Source organism: Lactuca virosa, chromosome 6, assembly GCF_052849685.1.
Source record: "Lactuca virosa cultivar CGN04683 chromosome 6, Lactuca_virosa_CGN04683_v6, whole genome shotgun sequence".
Classification (NCBI taxonomy): Eukaryota; Viridiplantae; Streptophyta; class Magnoliopsida; order Asterales; family Asteraceae; genus Lactuca; species Lactuca virosa.
Window position 1 is genome coordinate 70,672,177 of NC_136431.1, and position 7,874 is coordinate 70,680,050.

General features: G+C 40.2%; 1 long non-coding RNA gene across 1 annotated transcript; it reads left to right on the forward strand.

Annotated features, from left to right (window-relative positions):
* The first annotated feature begins 5,505 nt into the window (after window positions 1–5,505).
* On the forward strand, window positions 5,506–6,807 carry LOC145121186 (uncharacterized). The gene is made up of 2 exons (XR_013714525.1): window positions 5,506–6,354; window positions 6,580–6,807. It is a non-coding gene; the product is annotated as an uncharacterized LOC145121186 (long non-coding RNA).
* The last annotated feature ends 1,067 nt before the right edge of the window (window positions 6,808–7,874 follow it).

Here is a 7,874-nt window from a genome sequence, read left to right on the forward strand (position 1 = left end):
CATGGACGTAAAGTTAGCAACTTTACGTGGTATATTCACCATAGGGGATCAGATATATAGTTTTGGGTTTCGGACTCGCTGGAAAAGTAACTGAATGTGTTAAGACTAGGAAAACTCGACGAGTTGCCCTCCAAAAACGACGAGTTAACCCGGGTTTCCCCGATCCTATGGACATTGTGCGAACTCGACGAGTTGTCCTGTCAACTCGGCAAGTTGGCTAGGGTTTTTCTCGGTTTTCTGAGAACTGAAGGAACTCGACGATTCATCAAGTGCACTCGACGAGTTGGGTCAACATGAACTGTTGAACTTGACTGTTGACTTTGACTTTGACCATGGTTGACCAAGTTTGACCTTAAGGGTATCTTTGGTGTTTCGGGATTTTGATGAAGTCGGTCGCATGGTGGTTGTAGGTAGTTGAGTTTGGAGCAGTGAGTTGGGATTTGATCATACCAAGTTCGGCATTCCTTGAGAGGTGGGTCTCCTCAGCATACCAGGGGGTCGAATGCACCAAGGCCGGTGTAACAACGTAAATTTTCAAACCAAAATTTTCAATTTAAAAACTCATTTATCTCAATAATAAAATCGCAAAATGTCACAATGTCAAATCATCAAATCTCATATCCAAAACTGTATATATCAAAACTCCAGGATCCTCTCAATCTCTGATGTGTGTACAATCAAGCCGGCGCCTTTCCGTGATCCTGAGAAGTACCTGAAACACATAACACATAACACAGTAAGCACGAAGCTTAGTGAGTTCCCCAAAATACCACACATAACTCATTAGCCACTCTAGGCTATAACTCAATAAGACCCTCCGGTCAATGTGTCTCAGTGGGACCCTTCGGTCCCAACTCAGTAAGCTCATAATAACAATACTCAGCATAAATCACAAAGACATAATGCATAATATTAAGATACACAGGTAAGCACAATAACCATCTCAATCACACAAAGGTACCACTCATGGTAAGTATAGTGAGAAGACTCACCTCGTAAGCTAGCAAGTAAAAGTATCGTACTCGGAAATCTCGAACTAGCCTCCGCTTAACATATAGGATAATTATCTCTAATTAATACTCTACTCATACCCAAATACACCAAGGTTGTTCTCTCTTTCTCTCTAACTATTGGAATGGGTAAAAGACCATTTTACCCCTCCATGGTCTCCATTACTTATGCTGACCAAACCCTAAAGTCAACAGAAGTCAAACTCGAGTCAACAGTCTAGGTTTGACCTGACTCGCCAAGTGCACTCGTGTGACTCGTCGAGTCCACTCGTTCCTCAGAAGTCTCGTGAAGGTCCAGCTCGTCGAGTTAACCCCTAACTCGCCGAGCTATAGCATGGCCAGCTCATCGGGACAAACCCTAACCGACTCGGCGAGTCGGCTCATCGACTCGGCGAGTCCATTCAGACTCATTTCTCATTCAGACGATTTCAAGGCAGAGAACCTTCCCAAACTCTAGATCTAAACTCTAAAGGCTCGTTTATCACGTAAAGCCACGAGCTTTACGTCCATGCATGGCACTTTGGGCTTGAAATGCCAAGAACATGTTCTAATAAGGGTTTTTCACTCAAGGGCTCTATTAGGGCTGAATAAAGCAGAGACCTTTGGGCTCTAGGGACCTCACAAGGTCCAGATCTGAAGTCCCAACATTCATATGAATTCAATACCCTCAAAGTCCCAAAATAGATAGAAAAGAAGCCCTGATCTCCAATAATATGAGATGTACCCAAACTAATGAGAAAGGTATAAACTTTATACCTTTTACAGAAGCTCTTGGATGAATAGCAACAGATCTAACAGCCTCCTATCGATCCTTGCTTGAAACCTTCTCTTCTCTTCCTAAAATGCACCAAGATACTCAATATTAGCTCACACTCTCTCTATTTTCTCAAAGGGACGATTAGGGTTTCTCTTAGTGAAGGTAAGCAGCTGATGAGCCGCAAATGAGGCTATAAGTGCCCTTAAATAGGCCCCAAACCCGGGGATTTAGGGTTTCACTTCACAGCGTCTACTCGGCGAGTCGATTCTCTGACTCGTCGAGTAGATCATTAATCCCACGTGGCACAACGCGACTCTACTCGACGAGTTATAGCACCAACTCGTCGAGTTGCTCAATAGCCCTCAAAAATAAATAAAATAAACAATATACCTGGAAGTCTGGATCAGTCTAGTCCATGCTAATGGACCATATATCATCAAGTCCCCCCAGTCTGATGTTATTGGTACACGGTCAATGACATCGGACTGGACTTAGTCATATAAACTGTGCGTCGTCATATATATATATATATATATATATATATATATATATATATATATATATATATATATATATATATATATATATATATATATATAAACATAACAATTAAATATCAACAGGAAAAAATAGATTACGTACCAGCCACGACGTCTGGTGCTACCCGAGCCTCCTCGGTAGTCAGCTGAAAAGCGCGGTTCTTCACCGCAGGAGTATCCGCCTTGGCAGAGCAGCCATCAGTGATTCTCAATGTGGCGGACGCAGGCGCCGCCACCGCTCCTCCCCCTCCATGCAACCTCGGACAATCGGCCCTTTTATGGCCGGTCTGGTTGCAGTGGAAACAAATCAAGCCCTTCTTGGGGCAGTCCCTACTCACGTGGCTTGGCTGACCACAGGTGTAACATATTGTGTCCGTCACCCGACAAACTCCGCTGTGTGACCTCTCACACTTGGCACATCGGGCACGGCCTTGCTGGCCCCTACAAGAAGAATTCGAGGTCTTAGGCTTTTTAGCCTGACCTATAGCTGTCTGAGCCTGCTCTGGCTTCCGCTTGGTGCTGAACTCCAACTCCATCTCCCGCTCCCGGGCCTTCTCCACCATCTCATCCAGAGTTTTTCACCCTGAAAAGCTCACGAACTCACAGATATCATCCCTCAGCATGGAATGATACCTCATCCTCCTTATATCCTCATCCGCAGCATACTGCGGAATCAATAGTGCTCGTTCCCAAAACATGGCGGTAATCTCCGCCACAGTCTTGGTGGTCTCCTGTAACTCCTGAAACTCCCTCACCACACGTTGCACCTCAATGGATGGCGCAAACTCCAAGTCAAATCGCCTGAAAAACTCCGCCTATGACATCTCAGCCACTCCAGCCGATCCCACCTGTTGGGTCACCTCCCTGCACCATTCCCTGGCTCGATCCCTCAACATGCATGAAGCAAACCCCACTTTTGCTGCCTTGGGGCAAGAGCTCGTACGCTGGGCGTTCTCCATGTCTGCCACCCAACATCGACTAACTATGGGGTCTCGGAACCCAAAGAACTCAGGCGCCCGACACGCCTTGAACTCCCGGAACGATGGAGTTCGGGCCCCGATCTGGCCCACATCAATCTTGACTCGAAAAGACCTGGTCCGCTCCTCCATGATCTTCATCATCCCCTCCTTGACGGTCCCGAAAATCACTAGGGTAGCGTCAAGAATGCCCCTCGTAACCTCGGCTGCGATAAGCTCGTTCAGCCTCTTGTCAATGGGCTCTGTAGCATTAGGCCGACCCAGATCCGGATCCTGATCCAGATCCCCCTGCTCCATGTCGTGTCACCACCATTCTGATCTGAAATACCATAAGACATAATGACCAAGATATTCAAAAGGGGATCCTTCCACACCGGTCTCCTTAGAGCTTCCAGATCTAACATTAGTTCGGGTACAGGTCATGTGCTTTCAGTAGTATGAGCCCAATACTACCTTCTACACCTACATGTACTTCCCCAAGGCTCTACCTGATAACCCTAATTCGTCCCACAACAAAACATATCTCACAGACTACCGCATAACTCAAATCCTAGGCTATCCTAAGATTTGCTCAATCCCATCAAACCAGAACTCAAATCAATCATAACAGGTTGCCTTATGCATGCAAATTATACACAGAACAGGATCAAATTGACTGTCGAATACTCTACCCTAGGACCACAACCAAACAAGGAACATAAAATAAGGCCAAATCAATTATTCTAAGGCTATAAGATCCTAACCGTATACAATTTTGAAAGCATACACATAGCAAGATCCATACGATTATCACATTCCAATTATGATTATAGCATGGCTAACATATTGGGGAAAACACTTACTTGAGCTCGGACGATTACGCGCATTGCACTCTCCCTTTTTCTTTCAAGAAATCGGTTTTAAGAAGTTTTTAACTTTGATTTTGAAAAACAATTTTTACCATTTCCTCAGTTTGAGTTCTGACACACCCGAGAGTATGCCCGAATCCCTCAAACCAAGGCTCTGATACCAACTTGTAACAACCCAAATTTTCAATAAATTATTTCATTTTAAATAACGAATTCATTTCCATAAATTATAAAATTCCAATCACAATTGTTTTCAAAATTCATGGCATCAGATAAATTATTCATAAAATCAGAGTGTCCCCAAACAAAACGCCAGAGAGTGCATGCTGCGCCATCACGCCAGGCTTTTGCCCTTAGATCCTGAAGTACCTGAAACAACCAACAAACTGTAAGCTAACGCTTAGTGAGTTCTCCATAACATACCTCACACAATCCACATAATCACAGAAACCATAACAGTCATATAAACTACATAAGCCATGCATACAAACATATAAGGATGCCCTGGAAACCCTCCAGGGTCTTACTCCGAGTGTCATGGGAACCCCCACATGGTCTTAGCCCAATGTCATGGGGGGTTCCCGAGGCATTGGGCTAAGACCATGTGGGGGTTCCCATGGTACCCGGAGTAAGACCCTGGAGGGTTTCCAGGGCATCCTTATATGTTTGTATGCATGGCTTATGTTGCTTATATGGTTGTTATGGTTTATATGATTATGTGGATTGTGTGGGGTATGTTATGGTGAACTCACTAAGCATTAGCTTACAGTTTGTTGGTTGTTTCAGGTACTTCAGGATCTAAGGGCAAGAGACGGCGTAATGGCGCGGCATGCACTCTCTGGCGTTTTGTTTGGCGACACTCTGATTTTATGAATAATTTATCTGATGTCATGGATTTTGAAAACAATTGTGATTGTAATTTTATAATTTATGGAAATGAATTAGTTACTTAAAATGAAAAATTTTATTGAAAATTTGGGCTGTTACATAAAGCTCCAAATATCATATTGAGGTTTCGACTGCAATGCGTAAAATTTGAACAACTTCTTATTAACAGGACCATTACTCAAAGGTACTTTCAGTGTATTTTCAAAGCATCGGAACATAAATGCCTTTGGAGTAACAGGAAAGCTAGTTGGCTATCACTCTTATTGCTTATCAGAAAAGAGGTATTTGGATTAATCCAATAGATTTCCATGTTCTTGATTGCTTCATTGGACATTCTTTCCACAGTCCAAGCTTTGGACCGGCCATAGAGCTCTTTTCGTAGCCTCTGTCGCTTCTCTATCTCTTCTTTCGGCATCCTGTTGATCCAAATTAATTCTGGTCTCATTTAAGTGATTAGGTTCTTCATCCTTTTTCGTGTGAGCTTCATTCTCGTCTTCATTATCGGAAGGATCAACTTCATCTTGCGAAGCAAATTTTACTTTTTCTGAAACAGAAGCTACATTATCCTTCTGTGGAATGTCTTCAGTAACCCCTTCCATTTACTTTTTCAAAGATTGTTTGCCAATAACAACTTTTCTCACAACTTTAGGTTTCTTCTTAACCTCCGTCGCTTGATAGGGATTATTGATGTTGACATTTGTAGGCCCTTCAGTTAAATTTTCTTCTTTCGTAGAATCGTAGTCCCTTCATTTGTATTCCCTTCTCCCATGTATGCGAAGTAGCCCCGCTACTCGGAACACGGGTAAAGCAATTAAGCTTTACTTTTTGTGTATACCCCTCTCTTTTTCATAGTTCTCCACCTCTTCTCTTTTTATTCCCACTTTGGTAGGATCGATTGAAAGATGGTGTCTGCATCGCTTCCCCCTGGAAATTCATTTTTCTCCACCATTTCTTCCTCCACCATCGGGGTGGGCGGCGTCGGTGATTCAGCTGGCGGTGGCGATGACCAAGATAGTCAAATATAATCAGATATTTGTGTTATAAATGCTTTTTAAGTTACAAATATTTCTTTTTCACTTCTCTTTTTAATATCACAAACACATGTTAGAAAAACCATCAAAGTATAATGGTGGCTTTAAATTTGAGGTCTGGATTTCAAGTCGGGCTAATTCAACATAATTTCTCTCCAGCAACAAAAATTGGGCAAACAATTATTCTTCTACTTTAATTTTAGGGTTTGTTTTGATTTTGTAGTCCATTTCTGTTTCTCCCTCTACTTTCCTCGCACACTCGATTGGAGTGTCATCCACATATCTTCGACAATGATGCTAAATGGTAAATATTTTTCTCAAAATCTTACTTTCTCTCTTTATTTTCTTTTTTACGTTTGTTGTATGATATAGAAAGGATGCATAATGAACTGAGGTATGCTAATTAAGTAATTAACCATTCGTTCTGCTACTTTTTGCAACATATTATTTGGTTCAAAGTTATATATTCAATATGATAAAATGCTCAAATTGACAAAGTCATCGGTGTCAATTGTGAGTTGTGACACAGGTACTATCGATTGTTGGTGTTTGAAGAGCAAGTTTTTATCTTTATAGATGATCTGCATTCTACTTTTTTTATTGGTTACTTTTATAGGACAGTTGATTTATGTGATTCTTCTGTTGTGACTGACGAGCTTTCATAACAATTCTGAAATTTGATTATGATTTTAATTGTTGATATTAGAGATTTTACTTTATGTTTCAGGCTAGGAAACATGAAGTAGATGTTTTTTAAGGCTTTATGATTCGATGTGTTGTGCCCTATTTATTTTTAATTTTCTTCCCATCTTTTCTTGTTGTTTGTCAAAGGTTTATTACGGTTTATAAGATTAGAGAAACGTTGTTCATTGATCTCCTTAATTTTGTACAATTCTTTATTTAATTTTCTTTTTGCGGTAATAATAATTAAGCTCAATGACATTTTTGGTTAATTTATTTTTAATTCAGGTTGTCTACCATTTTTTAATTAAAAAAAGTTGTATATGGTCTAATTGCATAACATAAGAATTATTCTTTCCGTTTTCTATCAGGTCAAAACTTGGAAATTATTCTTCAACTTCTTCCGGTGACCTTGCTTTACTTTTGCTTCTCTTTTATTACCAATTATGGTTTTGACTGTCCGCGCGATGCTGCGGAAGCCCTGATATGTTGAAAAACGCAGCTCGACACCATATATACCACGGAGACGATTAAACTATATAAAGTAGAGCACAAAAATATCAAAATAAAATTTGGATACAAACAATTATGTACGTAGGAGGCGAACGAAAATAATATTTGAAAGTGTATCCTAAAGAAATTAATAAAAAAAGATCATTAAAAATATTGTAAGGGGCCAAAATGTAACTTTAAAATATAGTAAGGGACCAAATTGTAATGTATAAAATACTAATAACTTAACTTTAAAATTATAAGGGATGAAAACTGTTAAATATAAATTAATTGAGGGGAAAAAGTGTATATATGAAAATTTTCTATGACTTGAATCTAAATGGTTATTTCCAAAAGACTGTTGTTTTACATTTTATACTACATGCTTGACAATATATATCATGATTTGGTTTTAGTAAATTTGGATTTAGAAATAAAAAGACCACCAAATGAACAGTGAAACCTACGATTAATTCATTATTCTTTTTTTTTTTTTTTTTTTTGCATTTTTTGGTTAAAACTTGTTATAAGATAGGTTTTCTTCATCGGGTAGCAATGTTCACCGGCTACAATGGTTCATGCAATGCAACACCTATTTATCCCGGTCACTTCTAAAAGGATAAGTATGTCTTATTATTTTCATAAAGGGTA